Below are 13,419 nucleotides of genomic sequence, written 5' to 3'. Positions count from 1 at the left end.
GTGTTAGTGCAACTTTTAATGTTGTTGATTTGAGTCTTTTTGATGTAGGTGATGGTTGGGATTCGAGGACGAATCCTTCTCAAGAGGGGGAGAATGATATGAACCACGACTAAGGAATTTTCATACCTCAAGGTTCGATTACAAGGACGAGAACCAAGAAGCTATAACAAATCTTATACACTTATATTCAAGCTATGGTGAGCTTATCAAAAGAAATTCTAGAAGACGTTGGAGACCTCCCTTATATGTTGTGCAAAGTTGAGCTTCAAGAAAGAGAGGAATTAAATGCACTTTAAGTTGCATTTATTGAACTCAGCTAAATTATAATTTAAATATTCGTTTGTCATATTTAAAACTAGCTTTAAATATAGGAACCACGACCATATTCCACCATTAACTAGCCATTTTAATATGGAGGTTAGGAGTATTTCTCATTTACTAGCCCATTTAATTTGAGAGTAATGTATCACATAGGTTAAGGTTGTAAAAGTTATATAAAGCCTTCTTTATTTGACAAAAGACATCAGATTTTAAAATTAAGAATAGAATTTCTATTTTAACTTTGTTGAGAGGTAAGTTTTTCTATGCAAATTTGTGTTCAGAACTTGGTTGCTAGAGTTATTCAAGTGGTATTGATCAAACCTTTTGTGGAGCAATTCAAACCACGAGTTTAGAAACGAGTTTTTTTTTTGCTCTTGATCTTGGTCATCAAGGTAATCCATTCCATACTTTCCCTTGAGTTGATTTTCATATCATTGATGTTATTGTTTTATCATATTTTGGAATGAAAAAGAATAGAGTTTCTATCGTAATGAGAACTAAGTTTTTTACTTTGCAAATTATTTTGTTTAGAACTTGGATATTAGAGTCATCCGAGTGGTATTGATCAAACTTCTTATGAAGTGATTCAAATCAGAGTTTTCTTTACTTCTGATCTTGATTATTAAGATAATCCGTTCTAAAACTTTTCTTTGGATTGATTCTATATCATTAGAGTTCTCCATTTAATCCAAAAATCCAACCCGAACTATAACAGTTAGATTGAGTTTTATTTTTGACCCGATCTGATATGAACAACGACCAAGGAATTTCCATACCTCAAGGTCCAATTACAAGGACGAGAGCCAAGAAGCTACAACAAACCTTATACAGTTATATTCAAGCTATGGTGAGCTCATCAAAGGAAATTCTAGAAGACGTTGGTGACCTCCCTTATATGTTATGCAAAGTTGAGCTTCAAGACAGAGATGAATTAAATGCACTTTAAGTTGCATTTAATGAACTCCGCTGAATTTATCAATAGTCCAAGGATGACTAATAAGCCCATTTTATTATTTGCATTATTTAATTATAGTTTAACTATTTGTTTTCATATTTAAGCTAGTTTTAAATATAGGAGTTAAGGTTATATTGTAACCCACATAGGTTACTATATTCCACCATTAACTAGCCATTTTAATATGGAGGTTATGGGTATTTCTCATTTACTAGCCCATTTAATTTTGGAGTTATGTATCACATAGGTTAAGGTTTGTAAAGGCTATATAAAGCCTTCTTTTCTTTGATTAGACATCAGATTTTGGAATTGAGAATAGAATTTCTATTTTAGCTTTGTTGAGAGCTAAACTTTCTTTGCAAATTCTTGTGTTTAGAACTTGCATGTAGAGTCATTCAAGTGGTATTGATCAAACCTCTTGTGGAGTGATTCGAATCACGAGTTTAGAAACGAGTTTTCTTTACTCTTGATCTTGATCATCAAGGTAATCCGTTCCATACTTTCCCTTGGGTTGATTTCCATATCACGATCTGATTTAGGTCGATTACGGGTTCAATGTCCAATGGATTGGGTCAACCCAACCCAACCCGGTTTCTCGTTCTTGTTCCGCGGCCAACCCATTAGCCAATCTCATGTTATTCTTCCTCAGCCAGGCCCAAGGCCAACTCAATTTCTCCTCCTTTGCAGCGCCAGCATGAATGTGTACTTCGTGTAGATTGAAATTTCAAATCACATCATGTGACACGTTTGCCATCGCCGAATTCTGATGTCCACAGTCGTACATGGATGACTTACCTTTTTATCTCGTACATTTCTGTTTACCATACAATTATATATACGTATATTTGTTTTGTTTTTATTATTTATTATCCAAACACTCTCAAAAATAATTTTTAACTATTTAAAAGTATATATTTTTAAAAATATTTATATTTAGATTGAGTAGCAAATTTTAACAAAATGTTTGAAAATAAGTAGATAAATGTTTAAAGTTTTACTTTTATTTAAAAAAATTTAAATAAATGTTTCGAATAACTTAAACCAACCCAGCTAACTTATGTGTTAATACTTGTAATATGCTATACTTATCATTATGAACTTTTTATTATTATTATTATTATTATTATTTAATTTTTATGTCATTCTAGTGTATAACTCATATAAATTATGATACTAGGATCATATTATGCTTTATAAGACACTTGGTAAACCATGAATGATATGTCATGTTTATTTATGTTTATTTCATAGGAAATCTACATCACAAAATATTTGAAATACGGGATCTCATGCATATTTGATGTGCACTTATGAGCGCTATGATATGATACACGCTTCTTTCTTTCTGTTGGTTTTCAGTAGCATGAGCATGCACTAGCCCAGAACCAGATTGAGAGAGTATATATATATATATTAGCTCATCTAGTAGATTTATGTGCACGTACGTGAATCGTGTGTAGATAAGTATTATGCATCCAACTCTATTAAAAAAAGAAAGAAGAGTCCGAATAGTCACAAAACATAGGTCCCATCATGAACCATATTGCACGTGATTGCTTTTTTCGACCCCAACAGTAGAGTTACTTATTGAGTATTTTTTTTTTAAAAGATACTTCATTTTAATTTAACATTTTTGTGAGGTAGAGACAAGAGTCTCGTATATGATAACAACGTTCGTTGAGAAAGCTATGGAACTAGATGAGACAATTATTTTTCCACATTTAAGTGGAGATTCTATGTTATAATAGGACATGAACATTTTATTTTGAAAGTTGGAGGTGTCAGTTTTCAAATGTATTATTATTAATTTCCATTTGATTATGTTTGAAATAAATTTATGCACAAATAAATTATAACCATGTTTAAAGTGAATTGTTTTTTCATGATTTTTGGCGCATAGTAATCATAACATCTTAACCCCAAATTAATTAATTAATTAATTAATTAATTAATTAATATTTTGATTATAACAAACCTACTTTAATATCTCTCAGTTTTATTCTTATTTTTAGATCGTAGGGAACCAAACTTTGAGGGTAGATGTGAATGTTTGATTAATCCACCACACCTAAATGGTGTGAAAGTTATCTTATTTATAATCAAATAAATTACAAGGATATGAAAATAGTAATAAATGGAAATAACAATAAATGGAAAGATACCTATGGTAATAAGGCAAATATTAGATATTTGCCTTATAATAAAATATCAAATATAATATATATGGTAAACTATAATTTATTACTAAATATCCTTAACAGTAGACCTAATAGTAGTAAACATGACCGACTTCGACTCATGGATCCTAGCTCATGAAGTGAAAGCGCTACACAACAGGAACATTGAGTTCATTAAGGTGTTGTGGCAGAACCACCACACCGAAGAAGCCATGTGGGAGTGCGAGGATGAAATAAGAGAGAAATACCCCGAGTTAATCTAGGAGTTTGAGATTTTCGAGGGCGAAAGTTTCTTTTAGGGGTATATANAAAAAAAAAAAAAAAAAGAATAATAATAATAGTAATAAATAAATAATAAACATAATAATTTCCATTAGACTACTCTCCACTAACCCCTCGTCTCTCCGAACTATCTCTCGTCACCCAAAATCCCAAATCTATAATCCACAATGTATCGGTGGCCTTGCAAAAACTCTAATGTTTGCATGAAGTTTAACACATGGACAAATATAAATTAGAGAAATAATTTTATAGAAGTTCGAACTTAAAACTGATGTCATGAGTTCACATAGATTGACATGGATTTCAAAGGACAAAATCAAACTTTCATTAAGGATAAATTCGTGACAACACGTGCCTAGTGGCCCTTGCACGTGTCATTTGTGCTTTATGTTATATGATGATGTGATGATGTTATATCATGACGTGATGACGTTAGATGATGATGTGTTGATATTGTATGATGATGTGATGATGTAATATGATGACTTGATGGCATTAGATAATGATGCGATGTAGTTATATGATGATGTGGTGATGTTATATAATGATTGATAATGTTATGTGATGTCGTGATGACGTTAGATGATCATGTGATGATGTTATATGATGATGTGATAATGTTATGTGTTGATGTTATATGATGATGTGATAATGTTATGTGTTGATGTTATATGATCATGTGATGATGTTATATGATGATGTGATAATGTTATGTGTTGATGTTATATGATGATGTGATAATGTTATGTGTTGATGTTATATGATGATGTGATGATGTTATATGATGATGTGATAATGTTATGTGTTGATGTTATATGATGATGTGATAATGTTATGTGTTGATGTTATATGATCATGTGATGATGTTATATGATGATGTGATAATGTTATGTGTTGATGTTATATGATGATGTGATAATGTTATGTGTTGATGTTATATGATGATGTGATGATGTTATATGATGACTTGATGACATTAGATAATGATGTGATGATGTTATATGATGATGTTATGATGTACATGATGTCAACATGATGATGATGATGCATAATAATAAGATGATGCGAGACGTATGATGATGAAATGACTCCATATGACGATGCTCAATATTAAGATGTTGTGCTTGTATTAAATGTCACGATGCATTATGATGACAACTTTTAAAGACAACCCTAGTTAAATGAATGATGATGAATGTATGAAGGTCAATGCGTGCATGTTACTTAGAATAATGTTTGAATGGTATACAGGGTTGTGTCTTAAAGTTGATTTAAAGATGAAAACTATAGGGATGCATTTTGTGTGTTCATATACATCGGGATATCTCTCCATTTATGATGATGAGTGCGGACGCCACAATATGATGATGAGGGTGTTTATGGGGAGCATGACACTATGGGGTTTCATTGACCTCTGGACGTCGCTACAGATTAGCTGACTAGAGAGGGTCCAAGAGTGTGCGAACACCCTAGGAATTCACATTCGCACGTGTGGGTTGTGTGTAGGGAAGTACTACATATCCAAATTGTCTGAGACTGAAGACCACCACTATAATGGTTTTTAAATGATAGGTCCCTAGATCATGAGTTGCATGTGCTTGCATTCCCTGACTTCAATAGTGTTCTTAAAATACTCGAAGCTATGTGCTATTTCTTTTCAGTTATAGGCCAGATGTCCCTGTATGGCTGACAATGACATCGCACTTGAAATCATGACACATGCATAGGCAGTCGCATTTATTTTCTTAGATTTTGGCTATAATAAGATGTTTTTAATTTAAAGATTTATTTATTTTCTTTTGTCTTTTGCCATGCATTTTAAAGGTGTTTTCCAAAACACTGTAAGTCCATGGCGGTATTTTAAGACGATGATTATGTTTTATGATGAAGTTTTTAAATGTTTAATTCGACATACGAGTTTAGATGATGATGACGGTGTCGACTCTAAGTAAGTGGAAATTTAGGGTGTTACATTATCTGTATCAATAAGTGGAAATTTAAGGTTGTTACTCTAGGTAAGTAGAAATTTAACGATGATAACGGTAGCACTCTAGATAACTTATGCTTGCCTCAAGCTTAGATCGAGGGTTTATTTTGATAAATAGCATGAGGTTTAGCTAGGGTACATTATGAAAGGTTCTAAATTTTTATGTGGTTATCGTAGGACGTATTTAACTGCTGGGATTAGCTCATTGTGAGTGACTTCAACCAAGACCATCGAGGTAAGTGATCTTACTGTTGAAGTTAGCTTACTACGTGTTGTATGATGGTGCGTGCCTCGTGGCCCCTGCATGCACCATATTTATGTGATATGATTATGTGATGTATCGATTGTGTTAACTATAGATTGTGTATGTTATGTGATGTATGAATTATGTTGACTGTTGACTGTTTATGTTATGTGAAGTTATGAATGAGATGTTTGTATTATATGCCATGAATATGTTGATCGATGTCATGGATACACGTAGAATTATCGAGTCGTGTCATGAGATGTTTATGCAACTGGAATGTACCTTCATGCTATGTAATATGCCATGTAACGCAAGTCATGTGAGATGTCATGTAATGTAAGAAACGTATATGCGATGTTAGCACTGCTTATGTAATGCCATGTTAGATATGTTAAGGAATCTCATGCATATATGTATGTCATGTGCATCAGGATTCTTCCCTTTTATGATACGAAAGAATGAATTACGATATTTATGTTCGCCATGATATCATGCGGACCCTCTTCTGTTCTGTGGTGTCCGGCAACGTGTAACACGTGTGCCCGACCAAGTCAGGCCAGGGGGTTTGTATACGAGCCCACCTGGTGGGTCCATGTACGCGTACAGGAGCCATGTGTGAAGGAGTACCATACATCCAACCCTACTCAGAATAGAAAAGCGTCCAAGGCTATGAAAAGTTTATGAAAAGTTAGGTCGTGCTCATATGTTGCAGTGTTTGCATTCCTAACCCCAACAGTGGGCTAAGTCAACTGAGGGGCAAACATGTCATTTTGCCCCTCCAGCCCTAATACGGGTCCAGGGAGAACCCCGTCAGATCACCTGCAAAAGAAAGAAGGAGATAGAGAGAAACTGGAGAGAAGTTCAGCCGGGAAGATTAACGGACCATCGCCGGAATCCATCCTCAGACGAGGCTCGTACAAGGATCGAGAGGCTAGCGAGGCCGACGCTCCGTCAAGACCCAAGAACACTTCGCGAGGTAAGGTTCTGAACGACATTTCTCAGATATGAGTTTTCCCTTTGTGAATCGATCCTAAAATGTTGTAATATTCACCTAGGAATAACTCACGCACGGTCTGTGAAGAAGTTTGGCCGAGACCTCAACCCGAAGGCGGAGATCCGAGAGTCGTCCGAGAACGGTGAGCGAACTTCTAACGTCCTTAACTCGTCCGGTAGACAAGAAAAAATTACAAAAAAAATACTTGGACGTAGCCCGTAACACGATCTAGAACTTTGCCGAAGGAACCATATTGATCCGATCTACGGATCGAAAGATATGAAAATCGGAAAAGGGGATTGGGTTTCGGTTTTCAGAGGGCAGAGAAGAAAAAAAAAAAAAGTCAGCCGGCGAGCGGCGACAGGCGCCGGACACGCGTCGACCATCGGCTGGAGCAATGCAGCTCCAGCGAGGTGTTGACACGTGTCGCCTGCAAGCCGGGCCGAACCGCAACGCGAGCCTGGCCAACCGGACCGGTCGACCCACGAGCACGCGAAAGCGGGCACTCGTGCAGCCTGCGACTGGCGCCTTCCCACGCGCGTGACCACGCATTCCCAGCGCGCTGCTGGCGCGTGAGCGCGNACACGCGTCGACCATCGGCTGGAGCAATGCAGCTCCAGCGAGGTGTTGACACGTGTCGCCTGCAAGCCGGGCCGAACCGCAACGCGAGCCTGGCCAACCGGACCGGTCGACCCACGAGCACGCGAAAGCGGGCACTCGTGCAGCCTGCGACTGGCGCCTTCCCACGCGCGTGACCACGCATTCCCAGCGCGCTGCTGGCGCGTGAGCGCGCGTGGGACGACCAATTTGGCCCGGTTGCTTTCTGTTTGCCCGATTTTTGTCCCGGTTCTAGTTCTAATACTGTTTTTACGTGAATAGGGACCTAATTTAAAGAAATCAGTATTTCTGGACACCTCACGGGCAAAGAAACGCTAGAAAAAGGGCACGCGTCAACCAGGTAAGTCACCACCCAAAATTTAGGAAGAAATACTTGTAGGATTCGCTTGGATTGCATGCATGCTAGTAGTTTTACTTCAGATTAGCTCTCCATGTAAATTATTTGTCAGAGTATCTGATATGATTGTATTGGGTGAATTACATGAGTGTTGTTGTATGCTTTATGCTTCCGCTGTATGTATGCATGCATTTAATTTATGTTGGAATTGTGTATTCTGTGTTCCGGGTGCTTGATGGACGAATTCGCCCCATTGGCGCGAGCTTCGTGCTCTGGGTGCTTGATGGAGGTCATCACCCCATTGAGCCGGTATGCCTAGTTTTCATAAACTAATAGTACGATGTTAGAAGACGATTGCATGCACACTCTGTTATTTGTACGANGGGTTAGTGCCGGGCTAGCCAAAATCAAAGTTTCTCAGAATTTGAAGGTAAGTCCGTAACCGCTGGGGTTCGAAACGCGGCACTGCCCGCGCGTGTGCCCTGCGCGTGGAGGCTGCACGTGTGGCCGTGTGCCGGCGCGTGTGGGGACCTGCTGGCGCGTGGGACCCCATTCTCTCACCCGTTTGGCCTCCGTTTGCTTGTTTTTCGTTCGGATTTCAACTCTGATCCTATTTTTATGTGAATTAGGACCTATCAAAGAAATTTCAGAATTTTTGGAACCTTTTCGGACAAATAATTCGAGCTTGGAAAGGCACATGTCAACCAAGTAAGTAGCCATTTGGATTCCCAAGAGCAGTACTTGTAGANCTGTTAAATTAAGATGCGAAGAAAGCCTACAAGTAGGTGGCTTACTGAGTATAATTTTTATACTCATCCTTGCTATGTTTTCCTTTTTTTTAGGAGCGTGAGGCGTCGTTCAAGTGCGGCNAAACCTAGCTGACCGAACCTATCATATTAGTATGGAAACCATGAAAATGAAATAAATAAGAAAATCTATGGCTTATAGTNGTCTAGTCTTTATTTTGTATTTGCATCCTTTCGAAATTTATTTTGTTTTGTCTCTTTGTTGTTCAAAAACTNAATGATTATGTAATCTGTTTAGATTGAGATTCTGATAATGTATGTGTGCATGAGGAGGATGAAAAACTTGTGAAATCTANTTTAAGGATTTTCTCTACTTCATATTTAAAACACTTCATGCATTTGTGTCTTGTCGCTAGTCACGATCTGTAGTAAAATATTGGGTCGTGACAGTTTTGGATTCATGAATGTTTATGAAAGACTCTTTCAAGGTTATTTATGATGAGCTTCCGCTTGATGAGTTATGTATGCATGGGTGACGTCACTAATTAGGTTAAAGAAAATTAGGAGCATTACAGATCCACTCATCCCGGCAAGAAAATCCGAGAACGGACAAAGTAAGGTTCCAAACTTCTTGTTCCGANTCCTATGCATGATGATTGCTTGTGTTATCTTTCTTGTTGAATATGAAGAAATTATGAGCTTAGATTAGGGTGGTTGTGACTAAGTAGGCTAGGCGAGACCCTAGATTGGGGAACCTCTAGAATACCGTGCATTTAGACCCGTGAAACGATTACCAACGGATCCAGAGTCCAGAATTCCAAATTCGATAGGTTTGTGAGACCTAGCACGAGAATTCTAGAGATGCATAAATCCAAGTCTAAGCCACCAAGTTCCACCCTAGAAAGAATAGTAGGTCACCACGGTAACTGTAGGTAGCCCGCTAGAGTTGAGTAGTGTGGATAGTGTCATCAGAACCTCCACTTCCCTCCCTGCTCCGATGCCGTACCGTCGAGACAAAGCTCCGGTACGGAGATTGTTGAGCTTGGCAGATCTGGAGAGGAAAGTGTGACAGGTGCTNGATTTTATCTAGATATGAGGAGTTTCTTAAGCTTTAGATCTGGAGTTTTTGAGGTTTGTAACTAAAATAAGATTCACACAGGTTTCTTGAAGTTTCGGGACAAAAATCGGAGTTTAGTTGGACTTCGGGTAAACCGATCGAATACAGAAAATGTGAGTTTTTTCGTATCTTTGGACGGCCTTAACTCATCCTGTGTTCAAGGAAAAAAAAAAATAAAGAAAAAATATATTGTAGGAGTAGAATATAAGATGTACAATTTTCGTGAAGAAACTTTGTTGATATAGATTACGAATTGAAAGATAAGAAAATCCGAACAAAATAGATCGAAAACGTGAAAACACTCACATCTGGAAATTTGAAACACACGCAGGAGAGAGAAAGAGACCGCCACGCGTCGATCGGCGAACGGAAGAGTGTGGCGGAGTCGGCGTGCGTCACGTGGCAGCGTTCCACTGGTGGGCTGAGTCGGGTCGACCCGTACGCCCGCCAAACCGGTCTGGAAACCCGCGGTCCAACCCGACGTTTCCTGCCAAACACTGTGCGCCACGTGTCGCGCTAAGAAATATATCGAAGGGTTAGTGCCGGGCTAGCCAAAATCAAAGTTTCTCAGAATTTGAAGGTAAGTCCGTAACCGCTGGGGTTCGAAACGCGGCACTGCCCGCGCGTGTGCCCTGCGCGTGGAGGCTGCACGTGTGGCCGTGTGCCGGCGCGTGTGGGGACCTGCTGGCGCGTGGGACCCCATTCTCTCACCCGTTTGGCCTCCGTTTGCTTGTTTTTCGTTCGNGCGTAATTCGTACTCATTAGAACCCAGAGATAAGACCGTGGATGCCTACTAAGATAAGGATGCGAAAACNGCGCGTGGGACCCCATTCTCTCACCCGTTTGGCCTCCGTTTGCTTGTTTTTCGTTCGGATTTCAACTCTGATCCTATTTTTATGTGAATTAGGACCTATCAAAGAAATTTCAGAATTTTTGGAACCTTTTCGGACAAATAATTCGAGCTTGGAAAGGNTTACTGAGTATATTTTTATACTCACCCCTTTCTCCCTTTTTTTATTTCAGGTATCAGTCGATACGGGGAGGTGTTCGAGAGCTGCACTGTCACAGAGGGGTGTCGTTCCGGAGCATCAGTCCCTTGTCGGTCTTTTAGAGTCCTTTGTCCGTTTTCATATTTAGAGTCTTTTGTATTTCATTTTATATTTGTAATATTTGGCTCTGATTTTATATTTAATTTTGATGTCCTTGATTTCCTTTTCTTGTTTTAAATTTTGCCGGATTTTTACTTCTATTTTATTTTTTTTATTTTTACTCGAAAGACGGGTCGTGATAAAAACGCTAGCGATGTTATATTAAATAATAGTAAAAATAGGAAAATGTTAGGATCTCATGCATTATTGTGTGTTCATGCATTGGAGAATATCCCTATTCTTTCACGATAGTACGAACACATACACTACTAGGCAGGAGAGTGTTCTTTATGTTTATCATAATGCTGCCGTGACGGTCGTTATTGCTAACGGGTGTTTGGCATCAACAGCTCCCAGAGAATGCTCGCCCGACCAGAAATGGGGTCCAAGAGGTGTGCGAACCGACTGGTCGGTCCACACTCACGCATGTGGACCGTGTGTAGGATAATTAAGTACACATCCCAAGTACATGTTAGGATAGCCGCCTAAGGAATATAGACTGATATAATAGGTTCCACTCATGATTATGTGTATTTGGATCTAACTCTAATAGTGGGGTCACTTATTGAGTATTTCTTAAAATACTCAAGCCACGTGCTACTTCTGTTTTAAGTAAAAGAAATGCATTTTTATATGGCTGACAAGCATCGCAATTCGAGACCATGACACATGCATATGGTAGTCGTATTTATTTTCTTAGACTTAAGATAGAATAGGATGTTTTTAATTTAAATGTTTATTTATTTTATTTAGTCTTTTATTATGTCCTTTTAAACATGTTTTTGAATATGTAAGTCCATGATAGTGTTTTAAGATGAAAGTTATGCTTTATGAAAGTAAATGAAATAATTTCGCATTCAATGTTCATGATATGTATACAATAGCAACCTTGACCTTAGATTAAGTATAAAATTGAGAGTCGTTACAATTAAAGTTATAATATATTATAGCATTAAGAAAATGTTATTATAAGTTAAAAATAGAAAATATTTTAGGTCTATTAGCTTAAAAAAGAATGCTATAAAATGTTATCCTAGCAACTTATCTAAGCTATAACTTCGTACTCTATTATAACATATATTATAGCTATAATAAAAACGCTATAAAAAGTCGGAGACTTTTAATAATATGAGTTGTCACGACGTTCTCAAACGCCATAAAAAGTCAACGATAGCGTTTTTTGTAAGCTATCACATTTATTATTTCTTGCAGTAGTTCTGTCGTGAATCGTTTCATTCTTATAAAGTCCTTTGTATATGTAGTGATGTAATGTCTTCTTTGATTAGTTGTGTGAACTCTTGCTGTTTGGAGAGTCAAGCTTCTTTTAGGTAATATTGTTTTCAAAAGACATTCTTGAATTCTAGACATGAGATTACACCTCTCTTAGGACTAAAAATCTCGCAAGGGGACTCCCACCATAACTTCACATTGCTTCGCAGCATGAACGCTGCACATCATACCTTTCATTTGACAATTCATCCGCCCGAATACTGTCTCTATTGATGATAACCCCAACTGTCCCATTGTCAAATCCTCTGCAGTCCCAATAAAGATACAAGGGTTACCTCTCCTGAAGTCCTGTAGGTATCTTGCCTCTCTGGTTGATGACGAAGCGTTAACCTATTGAGTTGTTACGATTGTTTGCCTCGCTTGCAATGGTTCCCACATTAGAAAAGTTGTGGGGATCTAGTGCAGCCTAGACGCCATTGGCAGTGGGGTGTTTCATTAGGTCGATTCACCGATCCCTAGCGGACCAGAATTTTTCTACCCTTGCCTCTTCCCCTAGTTGGAGGTTGGCCTCTATGCCCTCTTCCTCGACCTCTAGGTGGCATAATCTATATACAACATATAACGTACTAAGTCTATAATACTCAACTTATACACATTATATACACATCTTCTCCATCATATAAATACTTCAAACAAAAAAATGTCAACTTTGCATTATCATAATTATACTAACATACTCGATAGAATGTGTTTTAACTTGGCTTTATCATATCCATATGAACATATCAAACATAACATGCCAAATTTTACATTTGTCATAATCAACCAACCACATGCATCATTCAACTAAACTTGTTATTATCTTTAAAAAACATATCTCATGGTGACGGTATGTCTGCTCATGACCATGGAAGTATGTTGGGCCTACATCATAGGTCAATCTATTGGATCTAAAAATCTAGAGCTTTGATACCAAATGTACCGACCCTAATTTTCTTGGTTAAATTAGGGACGTCACCACATGCATGCTTTTAATAACATATGTGAAAATTTAAAATAATTTTTTTTTAAAATAAAGCCATGGGCTTACACGTTTAATTTAAAACAAGCAAATAAAAATAAAAAAGTATTTGAGTACGAAAATCAAAAGCCACCTATTAACTACTATGAAAATCAATGCATATTACTGCCCTATGTAGTTCCATGACCATTCCAGAATTCATTGTCATTCGTGCAAAGACGTTTTACCTTAAAAAAAGG

The sequence above is a fragment of the Cucurbita pepo genome, unplaced genomic scaffold (genome assembly GCF_002806865.2).
Source record: "Cucurbita pepo subsp. pepo cultivar mu-cu-16 unplaced genomic scaffold, ASM280686v2 Cp4.1_scaffold000190, whole genome shotgun sequence".
NCBI classification, from domain to species: domain Eukaryota; kingdom Viridiplantae; phylum Streptophyta; class Magnoliopsida; order Cucurbitales; family Cucurbitaceae; genus Cucurbita; species Cucurbita pepo.
This window is presented reverse-complemented; position numbering follows the sequence as displayed.